This window comes from Trichechus manatus, unplaced genomic scaffold, assembly GCF_000243295.1.
Source record: "Trichechus manatus latirostris isolate Lorelei unplaced genomic scaffold, TriManLat1.0 scaffold00036, whole genome shotgun sequence".
Classification (NCBI taxonomy): Eukaryota; Metazoa; Chordata; class Mammalia; order Sirenia; family Trichechidae; genus Trichechus; species Trichechus manatus.
The window spans coordinates 2,905,355-2,918,053 of NW_004443972.1; the positions used below are offsets into that span (position 1 = coordinate 2,905,355).

The 12,699-nt window shown below is 38.9% G+C and overlaps 1 pseudogene; it reads right to left on the reverse strand.

The window, feature by feature from the left end:
- Positions 1 to 5,638: 5,638 nt before the first annotated feature.
- Positions 5,639 to 7,222, reverse strand: LOC101342667 (activator of 90 kDa heat shock protein ATPase homolog 1 pseudogene; annotated as a pseudogene).
- Positions 7,223 to 12,699: the final 5,477 nt, after the last annotated feature.

The following is a 12,699-nucleotide window of genomic DNA, read 5'->3' on the forward strand; positions in this document are numbered from 1 at the left end:
GAGAATCTTGTAGGGTGTTTTTAAGGGACCAGGCTTGGAAGTTGTTTACATCTCTTCCTTCCACACCTTACTGGTCAGCAAACAGCCTGATTCCCGCTACTTAACTGGAAGGAAGGCTAGGTAATGTAGAGGAGCTACATGTGACTATTTGGTGAGCACTAATCTCTCTGCCACTAGACTTTACCACAGATGGGACTGTTCAGGGAACATTACCGAGATGACGTGGCATTTAAATTGAGACCTGAACAATAAGAAGTAGTTAGCTAGACCAGGAAGGAGTGGAAAGATTATTTCAGGTAAAAGTAATTTTGTGTCAATATGTCAATACCTACAGGAAAGAGAAGGATGGCCTGCCCCTTCTAGGGGCTGAAAATTTATTACTTGAACATTGAATATGGCAGTGAGGAAGGCAGGGTCACAGTCATGAAAGACTTTATAAGCTATGTCAGGGATTTAGAAATTATTCTGAAGGCAATGGGAAACCACTTGAAGGTTTAGAGCTTGGTAAAGTTTGAGTAACATGAGGAGAATAATGTGATAAAGTTTGCATTTTAGAAAAATAATTCTGGTTGCAGTCAAGAGTGTGAATTAGAGAAGAGCAAGATTGCAAATGGTGAGATTCATTAAGAAGCTCTTCAGTCAGTGCAGTTAAGAAATGATGGTGGCTTCTATAGGAATGGAAATGAAAAAATAGATTGAGAAGATATTTGCAAGATATAATTGTTGGAATTTAGTCTGTTGGGTATACAATAATAAAAGAATGCGGGAGAGAGAGGGGTCAAATATGATGTCTGCACTTGAACAGTTGGTACATAGTGACATGAAATAGGAAATCCAGAAAGAGGAGCAGGTTATGTGAGGGATAGGTAGGTAATTGGTTCAGTTTGGGACATGGTGAGTTTGAAACCTACAAGACATCAAAATGTTATATTGAAATAAGGCTTTGAATACATGGGTCTGAAGCTCAGAAGAGAGATCTGAGCTGAATATATAGATTTGGGATTTATCACTGCATAGGTTTTAACTTGAAGCCACTATAGTTGGTGAATTTGCACAGAAGGAATACACAGTGTGAGAATGAGTAGAGGGTCTATTTCAGAACCCTGGGGACAACATTTAAGGCAGAGGTTCTTAACTTTCACAGTGTATCTGAATGGCCCGATGGGCTTTTTAAAAATATGGATACCTGGCTCCACACCTTAGAGACTCTGATTCAGTTTGGTCTCAGGTGAGTCCTAGGATATCCTATGTTTCAAAATCTCTCCCTGGTGATTCTAATATACAGCCAGTGTTGAGAACCACTGATGTAAGGGTTAGCCAGAGGATGAAGAGAACACAGAGCAGACTAATAAGTAGTGAGATAGGAGAAAAACTATCTGGTGTCTCCAAGCCAGAGGAAGAGAAGTTTCAATCAATGAGTATTTAGCTGAGTCAAAAAATGCTGAGAGTTAATGAAAAATAATTATCAAAAAGTATCCATTGTACTGGGGAAGTCAGCATAGCTTGACCAAGGCAAGGCCATGGAAGCTTCACAGACACATCCAGACTCGCTGTGGGACTGAATTACTGGGCCAAGGTTGGAGACCATCGTCTTGGGGGACATCTAGCTCAATTGGCATAACATAGTTCATAAAGAATATGTTCTGTATCCTACTTTGGTGAGTAGTGTCTGGGGTCTTAAAAGCTTTTGAGCGGCAATCTAAGATACTTCACTGGTCCCACCCTGTCTGGAGCGAGGGGAATCAAGAAAACCAAAGACACAGGGAAGGATTAGTCCAAAGGGCTAATGGACCACAGCTACCACAACCTCCACCAGACTGAGTCCAGCAGAACTAGTTGGTGCCCAGCTACCACCACCAACAGCTCTGACAGGGATCACAATAGAGGATCCAAGACAGAGCTAGAGAAAAATGTGGAACAAAATTCTAACTCACAAAAAAAGACCAGACTTACTGATCTGACAGAGACTAGAGAAACCCCAAGAGTGTGACCCCTGAACACCCTTTTAACTCAGTAATGTAGTCACTCCTGAGGTTTACCCTTTAGCCAAAGATTTAAAAAAAAAAAAAAAAAAACCCTTTGCCATCGAGTCAGTTCCAACTCACAGCTACCTTATAGGACAGGATTTCCAAGGAGCACCTGGTGGATTCAAATTGCCAGCCTTTTGGTTAGCAGCCAAACTCTTAACCACTATGCCACCAGTGTTTCCAGCTAAAGATTAGACAGGCCCATAAGAAAAAACTAGACTAAATGGGCACACCAACCCAGGGGCAAGGACGAGAAGGCAGGAGGGGCCAGAAAGCTGGTAATGGGAAACCTAAGGTCGAGAAGGGGAGAGCGTTGACGTGTCATGGGGTTGGCAACAAATATCACAAAACAGTATGTGTATTAATTGTTTAATGAGAAACTAATTTGCTCTGTAAACCTTCATCTAAAGTACAGTTTAAAAAAAGTCCATTGTATTTGTCAGTATGAATGTGAATTAGTAACCTGCATTTATGGTAATGGAAACCTGATTGCTGTAAATTAAAGAGGAAATGGGAGGTAGAGAAAAGGAGACAGCCAAAGTCTACTCTTTCATGGAGTTTGGTTGTGAAAGGGAGGAGAAAAAAGTTGAGGTTGAAGAAAGGCTCTTTTTATCATGGGAGAGACTTGAACATGTTTAACTGCTGAAGACAGTAGAGGAATTGAATAAAATAGACAAGAGAAAGGATAAATAGGAGAGCTGAATCACTGGGCAAGAGAGGAGGGACTAGAAACCCGAGCATAAGAGAGGAAACACCTTTCCATTGTAAGAGGAAAGAAGGAAATGTTGGAAATCCATGAATGTGAGTTTATAGCATTGGTGGTATAAATTGAAGGAGGTAAATTCTCATCTGCCGACATTAGTTTGTTGTTGTTGTTTTTCTGTTAACCAGCACTTTATGTCATCTGTGGGGAGTGAGGGAAGAGAAGGTAGGTCAAAGTTATTAGAAGAGTGGTGAATGTTTGAAACAATTACTGTGGTGGATGAGAGAGCTAAGAGGAAAAGCTAATAGGATTACAGGCATCATTTTGGCCCAAATTGAAAATGCTGACCAGGAATATATGGCAGCCACTGTCTATAGAGTTCTGTGTTTTTGTCTTTGTTTTTGTTTTCTCTGAAGCACTCAGGAGCCTAGTGCGATGGAAGGACAGTAGGGAAGGGGAATTGAAAAATATTGACAAGCGAGTAATTGAAATGATATACAGTGGGGTAAAAACAGACTAGGGAAGGCAGTGAAGACAAAAGACAAAAGATGAGTAGAGAGAAAGTAGCCTACAAAATAGTCTCCAACCTTTGTTTATTAACACATACCACCAATGCATATATGTATTTATAAATTATATATACTTACCTCTGTGCTAGTGGGGGCAGGGTGTTCAGTGGTAGAATTCTTGTATTCCATGCAGGACACCTGAGTTAAGTTGCAACAAATATGCCTCTTGCATAGCTACCACCTGTCCATCAGTAGAGGCTTTCATGTTGCTATGATGCTGAGCAAGTTTCAGCAGAGCTTCCAGACTAAGACAGACTAGGAAGAAAGGCCTGGTGATCTACTTCTGAAAATTAGCCAGTGAAAACCTTATGGATCACAACGGTCCAATCCACAACGGATCATGGGGATGGCACAGGACTGGGCAACATTGTGTTTTGTTGTGCGTGGGGTCACCATGAGTTGGAGACAGCTTCAATGGCAGCTAACAACAATATCTCTATGCTAATATACATTATATAAAGTATATATAAAGTGTATTATATAAATTACATAAATATATTTTATATAAAGTGTACTTTATATAACTTTTCAAAATTAGAAAATATAAAATAGAAATTATGAAAGGTAATTAAAAAGAAAGAAGTTCTAGTATTTTCTTCTTGTACTTTACTAGATTATGTTGCACATCCTACCTTGGAGATAACTTATCTCAAACCAAAAAACCAATCCCCTTGTTGTCAAGTTGATTCCAACTCATAGCAACCTTATAGAACAGAGTAGAACTGCTCCATAGGGTTTCCAAGGAGCAGCTGGTGGATTTGAACTGCCGATCTTTTGGTTAGCAGCCAAACACTTTATCACCCTCACCGTGCCACCAGGGCTCCGACTTACCGCAAGAACCTGTATATTGGATAATAATTAAATAAGAGTGCTGGAAGGTTGGAAGGTTATGGTCAGAGAGTAGGATGTCTGAATTTATTGTCTTGAGAGTATAGCAGTGATGATATCCTGGGTATGTCCATGGAAATGGGTGATTGATTTGGAGGGTGAATGAGGTTACCAAAGAAATCAAGAAATGGAAGATTCGTGCGTTATTGGGGTCATTTGCGTATCACATTGAAGTCATTCTAGTTGACTGCAGTGTTCAGATTGGAAGAAAAGGCTGAGCCAGGTGCCAGAGTCTTCAGAGGGTAAAAGAAAAGGGGTGTTTGAAGGTGAAGTTACCTGGTAGATTACAGCAAGAAAGAGGGGTAAATACAAAAGACTCTAAAAAGCAGGGTTTTTGCTTCATGAGAGACTTTTTGTGTAGGCTGCCTGGAGTAGGCAAGGAATACTGAAAGACCTTCCTAACTCAGAAGTAATTCTTTTCATTCCATTGTAGGAGATTCGTTTGAGTAAATAAATCCCTCATCTCATGCTGATAACCTTGGGAAGGGATAAAGTGACTTACACTCCAGAGTTAATTATTATACTGAAATCAATGCTTAGCTTAAATCAGTATTAAAGGGTGGGAATAAAACCTTGCAAGAATTGGGGAGAATAATTTTGGAATTCTTAGTCAGATGACCTTATTTTCTCTCCAAAAAGTTGTGATCCATCATACAAAGGAACACTTTTGTATATCCATGAATGTGTTTCTGTGATAGTTTTTATAATGATATATTATAATTTCAGGTAGTTTGAAATTTAATTAATAAAAAGAGAAAAAAAATCATATGAAATCTATACTTTCTTGAAACCTACCAGGTGTATAATCATAAGTAGGACACTTGTAATGGCAGCTCTGGCTGGATAAATTAGAAAATATTGGACTTCTGGAGGTTATTGTGAGAGTTTACAGACTAGGGTAACACGAAGTGAGAGAATGTATCTGGAGAGAAAGGTAAAACAAGCTTAGGGAGAGCTGTATCTGTTTTGTAAAATTTTCTGGAACCCGAATGGATACTGTCTTAGTCATCTAGTGCTGCTATAACAGAAATACCACAAGTGGATGGCTTTGACAAAGAGAAATTTATTCTCTCACCGTCTAGTAGGCTAGAAGTCCAAATTCAGGGTATCAGCTCCAGGGGAAGGCTTTCGCTCTCTGTCAGCTCTGGAGGAAGGTCTTTGTCATCAGTCTTCCCCTGGACTAGAAGCTTCTCCATGCAGGAACCCTGGATCCAAAGGACGCACTCTGCTCCCGGAGTTGCTTTCTTGGTAGTATGAGGTCCCCAACTCTCTGCTTGCTTCCCTTTCCTTGTAAGATAAAAGATGGTGCAGACCACACCCCAGGGAAACTCCTTTTACATTGGATCAGGGATGTGAACTGAGCAAGGGTGTTACATCCCACCCTAATCCTCTTTAACATAATCTAATCTTGCATCATTAACCAGGGCAGAGATTAGGATTTACAACATACAGGAAGTTTATATCAATCACAAAATGGAGGACAACCACACAATACTGGAAATCATGGCCTAACTACATTGACACGTATTTTGGAGGGACACAATTCAATCCATAACATACTGTTTTACCCCTGAAATTCATCAGATTTGATATCTTTGGTGTATTTTGGGTACTCTGAATTGAGAAAGACTTATTTGGAAGGTTGCTAACTTCGGAATATCTTTGTTCAGCCATGTCTAACCTAGTGCAATTTCTGAATATCCAGTTCCTCCAGTTTTCCAGGATCTTCCCTTCCACTCTGTGTGCCTTTCAGCATGGTAGAGGTGGAAAAGAGCATTCATTCACTCATACACTCATTCATCCAACTGATATTTATTGATCATCAAACACTATTTCAAGCTGATTATGCAATATTGAATAAGAATGATTCATGCCCTCAAGGAGTTTACAGTCTAGTGGAGTAAACAGATAAACGATTGGAAGATCGTATGATAAATTCACTAAAATCTGATAGGTAGGGCACCCAAACCTACTCCTAAGCAGTTAGATTAAAGTTCTGGGAGAATGTGACATTTCATGTGAGACCTAAGATGTTTAAGGAGACTAGGCATTTACCAATTAGTAGGATTTTTTTTTCCACGTTTTTTAAGTTAGGTTTATTTAGCGTTTGTACACCTAAAAGAGAAATCACCCTCTGATGCCACCCAGTGGAAACCATTCACAAACCCAAGGTATACGTGGACGGGAGGGGCCTTGACCCCAAGTTAGTGGTTGAGATGGTGCAATCCTGTGAGCCACAAGCCCCAGTCAGGAGAGGGCTGGACTGAAGTGTCAGGCAGGCTGTAGTCTCCCAGCTGCTGACCCTAAAATAAGCATGCGCTGTAGCCAAAGTTCTGTCTTATGCCCTCAAAATAGTACCGCTACCAGCCCTGCCATGTCCACTGTTCGTCAGGAGCAGGGACACCCGTCCTTCCTTGCACAGCTCAAGGTGATGGTGGCAAAGTGCCCCTCTGGCCAAGATTTAAACCTCCACTTCATCACAGTATGTTTCTCTGGGACCATATCAGCGAATTCCCCCAAAGACTTTGTCATCTACTCTGTGAAACTTCCCACCTTTATCTGCTTCTAATGTTGCAGGAGCATGGCTGAAGGCCTGAACCAGGTCCTGAGTGGTAAACACTCTGTAGACCTCCTCTGGTGATGTCAGGAAGGTTTCTTTAAGGGTGATCTTACAAGTGGGCATTCTGACACCAACAGGTCTGGCTTGGGTTTTTGAAGGAGCAGACTTGTTTGCCTTCCACTCCTCAGCTTTCAGTGCCAGTTGCCAGGTTGGATCTACTGACGCCGTTCACTGTAGGCAAGATCACGCCCTGGGTGAACCCTGTTTTGAGGGTGCTGATATAAATTCCCACTGCTTATTTTAGAAGTTTCACCCATTCTTCCTTCATTAAGGCCATGAGATTTGTGTCAGGCTCAGCTTTGGCAAGGCTCACACTGATTTCCAGTTCAAATCCACCATCCGCTCCTTGGGCAGTTCTTCTCTCTCCTATTGGGTCGCTATGAGTTGGGATCAACTTGACCGCAATGGGTTTGGTTTTGGTTTGGAATCTTTACAGAGGCAGACTGCCACCTCTTTCTCCTGCAGAGCTGCTGGTGGATTTGAACTGCTGACCTTTTGATTAGCAGCCGCCGAGCGCTTCAGCTCTGATCCACCAGGGCTCCTTGCATACATACATAACCACAGGTGGCGTAGTTGTTAAGAGCTATGGCTGCTACCCATAGGGTGGCAGTTCGAATCCACCAGGCGTGCCTTGGGAACCTTATGGGGCAGTTCTACTCTGTCCTGTAGGGTCACTATGAGTCAGAATCTACTCAATGGCAGCAGGTTCTGTTTCAGTTGCCTATCTTAACCCATCATTTGAGTTCTGTAATTTAAAATGATCTGGGAAGGCCTGAATTAAAGTTGAGAGGAAAATTTTTAAAAGTTGCATATGTAGTCTTGATGTCGCATTTGCTGTTCTAATCCATCCTCATCCTCCCTTGTCCTTTCTCACAAGTACTGAAGGAACAAGGTTAAACTGGGTTGGAAGTTAAGTAGGATATTGCTTTCACCTACTTCAGCCAAACTTCATAGAGTTGCTGACCTGAAAAAGGTCTCCCAGTCTACTTTTATCAAAACCTGGGTAGTGGTCACTATTTTTGCCAGGTGCTTTGCATTTATTACCTTATGTAATCCTCACAACAACCCAGTGGAGTATGAGTTACTCTCCATTTCACAGAGAAGAAAACTAAAGCTGGGAGAAGTAACGTAGCTTGTTCTGTTACACAGCTAGTAAGTGGGAACAGTAGGATTCCGGGCCAGATCTGCCTACCCCAAATACTGTGTTCTTTCAGTTTGGTATCAGTACATGTAATTTTTCTGTAATATTTCCCACTTGAATATTATTTTGAATTTGATTTAACATTTGTGTTAGTGGTCAGAATTAAATTGGCTTTTTTACTCAGCTAGATGTATATATAAATCTAGATTGTTTGTATAGGGCATTTGTAGGAGCAGTAGAAGGCTTACAAAAGCAGAACATTGGCACTACTAGGAGCTCACAGTCTCTGTTCGTTGGCAGATTAAATGTATTTTTTTTTAGCTCTTTGTTATGACCAAAAAAGTATACAAAAGAAACTATGAAAAGCATAATTTATTATACGTTGTACAAGACCGGAACATTCCAACTCACTAAGAAAAGATAGATGGAAAAATTTAATCAGAATATAAGTTGCCTGTAAGAAAACATAACTAATTCTGTAAGAAATCAAACTGTTGCCTTAAAATAAATTCCTCAAATATCCATGTAAGCAGCATGAAGAAAATAAAACGTACGTTATCCACTGGTATTATGTTTTTCTTTATTGTACCAAAGCCAAACATGACCCCAGCTGTGTTACTACTGACTGCTTGATCTTTCTTATTTTGCTTTCCATCAGTGACTTTTTTCCTCATCAGGGAAACATATATCCCTAACGGTGGTGTTGCATTTCTTATAGAGATCAAAATTAGTGATAATTGAAAATGTTGCAGCTTTGAAAATATTTTAATGTTTAATGTAGTTATTCATGCATAAATACTGCTGGAGCCATAAAAAAGTTCAGATAGAAGTAGTGGTGATAAGAAACACTCCTAGAATCTAAGCACTGCTAGAGGGAGAGCCAGAACAGTGGCCTTAGTTTTAGGGAACCTTTTCAGGAAGCCATACAGTCTATTGCCATTCTGACACATGGCACACGCTAAGGTGGCAGGTTAGTACATGGAACCATAGTCTTTGAAAGCCAGCCTCAGAATTCTCTGAAGTTCTGGACCAAAGATTTGCCCACATTTCCCATCCCATCATGTATCTCCTGGCTTCTTTCTTAGAAGTTTTAGCTGTCAGTGAATGGAAAACCAGGACAGTATGGGCTTTTTAAAAAATTATTATTTCATTGTATTTTAGCCAAACATGAATCTCTGAAGTGTGATTTCACAATGAATTTAGGGTATCTTTGCTGGAGCTGTAGTCCCTGACAGTGCAAATGGTTAATGCACTTGATTGCTAACCGAAAGGTTGGAGGTTCGAGTCCACTCCGAGGCACCTAGGAAGAAAGGCCTAGTGAGCTACTTCTGAAAACTCAGCCATTGAAAACTTGATGGAGCACAATTCTACTCTGACGCACACAGGGTCGCCATGAGTTGGAACTAGATGGTGCCTGGCTACCACCAATGACCGCCCTGACAGGGAACACAACAGAGAGTCCTGGATGGAGCAGGAGAAAAGTGGGATGCAGAGCTCAAATTCTAGTAAGAAGATCAGACTTAATGGTCTGACTGAGACTGGAGGAACCCCAGAGAGCATGGCCCTCGGATTCTCTATCAGCCCAGAGCTAAAACAATTTCCGAGGCCAACTCTTAAGACACGGATTAGACTGGACTGTGGGACATAAAGTGATACTCATGAGGAGTGTGCCTCTTAGCTCAAGTAGATACAAAAGACTAAACGGGCAGCTTCTGTCCAGAGGTGAGATGGGAAGGCAGAGAGGGTTGGGAGCTAGTTGAATGGACATGGGGAGTCAGGGGTGGAAAGGAGGAGTGTGCTGTCACAGTATAGGGAGAGCAGTTAGAGAGTCACATAACAATGTATAAATTTTTGTATGGGGGAAAAAAGTAAATGAATGTGCGTTCAGAAATTTTTGTGCATTCTTAATTTGACATTGTACTATTTTGTGACCTTAGTTATTTAGTGGATTGCAGTAGCAAAATAAGATTTGCCTTATGATGAAAACTTGACTTTTTAATTGATTCTTTGGAATGTATCTTATTTTTAATGTTATGGGCTTTCTGATTTAGATCTAAAATTGTAGGATTTATCATTTTTATAATACTTTAGAATTCAAAGATTGTCCTCATATATGCTTTTTATATTATTCTCAAATGCTCATGAGATAGATATTATAATGTCCTATTTTATAAATAAGGAAACTAAGAATCATAGATGTTAAATACCACCTTAAATTGTACAGCTAGGCCTGGAATTTGATTTGTGAGAAGATGTTACTATTGATTCAGTTTCTTTAAAAGGATTATTCAGATTCTCTGTTTTGTCTTTAGTAACATTCAGTAATATTTTTCTAGGAATTTGTCCATTTCATCTTGTTTTGCGGTGTATTGGAATGAAGTTGTTTTAATTAATATCCTGTTATTATCATTTTAATATCTTTCTTCCTTCACTCCCTCCCTTCTTCCTTCCCTCCTTCCTTTCTTGCTTTCTTCTTGTAAATCTCTCCAGAGGTTTGTCAGTTTTATTGGGCTTTTCAGAGAGTCAGGTTTTAGCTTGGCTGTCACCTCTGTTATATTTTTGTTTTCTGTTTCATTAATTTCTCTTCCTGTCTTAATTGTTTCCCTTCCTCTGCTTTTCTTTATTTTCTCTTATCAAACTTATTTTATTTGATTCTCAGATCATTAATTTTCATCCTTTTTCAAATAGACCTTTTTAGTTGTATTTGCCATGTATATCTTTTTCTACCTTATATTCTGTTATATATGTGTCTCTTGGGGAAAAAAAAAAACAAGTAATTTTTTAAAATCCACTTCTGACAATTTTCTTTTACCTAGATCAAATAGTCCATTTACATTTATTATAATTACTGATATATTTGGGGTTTTTTCTGTCATCATCTTTTGTGCTTTCTGTTTTCCTACCTTTTTATGTTTCTTTTCCTTCCCTTTGTTGCCTTTTAAAATTATTCATTATTTTCTCTCTCTTTTTTTTTTTTTTTTTTTACCTTCTACTAGTTTGGAAGCCATGCACTCTATTTTCGGGTGGTTACCCTAGAAATAAGGAGCCTCCGTGGTGCAGTGGTTAAACACTTGGCTACTAACCGAAAGGTTGGCGGTTCGAACCCACCAGCCACTCTGTGGGGGGACGATGTGGCAGTCTGCTTCTGTAAAGATGACAGCCTTGAAAACCCTATGGAGCAGTTCTACTCTGTCTTATAGGGTCACTGTGAGTTGGAATCAACTCGACAGCAATCATTCTGTTTTTTTGTTTGTTTGTTTTGGTACTCTAGAAATACTTTCGCATTTATGTGAATACTTTTTCTCCTCAAACAAAGCAAAAACCTTAAGACGGCATTTTAACTCTGATCACCTTTTCTCAATTTATACATTTTTGTTTTATGTATTTTATTCTGTATGTTTAATTTAATAGGAAATAATTATAATCGTTTTATAACATTAATGTTGCTTGTATTTATTCACATATTTACCACTTTTTCCGCTTCATTTCTGTCGCATTTCAGAACTTCTGTGTGGTGTTATTTTCCTTTTGCCTGAAGTGAGGATATGAAAGTGATAAACCTTCTCAATTTTTGTTTATTTCTTAATGGCCTTATTTCACTGTCATTCTTAGCAGACATTTTTGCTGGGCATTGAATTCTAGGTTGCTAGTGAATTTCTCTTAGCATGTTAAAGATATTATTTCACTGTCTTATGGCTCTACTATTTCGTTCAAGAACCCAGTTGTTGTTTTAATTTTCAGTTAAATTCAGTTTTGAGTGTAATCAAATTCAATTCCAGCTACAAATTCTATTTCAGTTACATTCAATTTTGAATGTATTCTGTCTTTTCTCTCTTTTATTTTGAGATTTTTTTCCTCTGGTTTTCTGTGGTTTCACTATGATACGCACAATGTAAGTTCTTTTTGTTTATCTCAGTTATGATTCACTGGGGTTCTTGAATCTTGAATTAGTGTTTTTCATCAGTTATGGAAATTTTGCAGTCATTATCTCTTCCAACTTCTATCTCCTCTCTTTGCTAGAACTCTGATTCATATGTTAGTTCTTTCCACTCTATTTTCTATGTCTCTTCGCCTCTGAGGGCTACATTTGGCATAATTTATTCACTTCTCTATTCCAGTTCTTTAATTCCCTTTCCAGCTATATTGAAGTTACTGTTTAGCCTATTCATTGATTTTTTTTTTTGCTTTGATTATTTTATATTTCTAGAAATTCTGTTTTTTTTTTTTTTGTTCAGAGTTTGTGTTCTTATATTTGCAAGCCTTGTATTTCTTGAAACAAATTAAACATATTTATATTGTGTGTGTAGTAATCCTAATACTTGAAAACTTCTGTGGAGTAATTGTTCCGTATACTGTTTTGGGGTTTATTTTGTTTTGTTTTTGGCTTCATACATAGTAGCTTGTTTTCTTGTATATTTAAATGATTTTTTTTTTTTAACCTTAAGCTACTTATTTTTCTTGGGATTTATGTATGAAAATATTTTGAGGTCTGTGATGAAAGTAGATTTCTCAACAGGAGGTTCATGTTTGTTTCTGTCAGATGCCTGAGAATAGTATTAGAATGACACTATTAATATATAACCACTTTAAATTCTTGGCTTGAGGTTTTGTGGAACAAACGGGCAGTGAGAATTCAGACCGCAGACTTCAGTCAGGCCTAGCTTGAGGTTACAAATTCTCACAGACTTACTTTCCCTATCCACCCAGTGCCAAATTCCTTACAGACATTTTTCCTTACTTTCCCTTAGGGA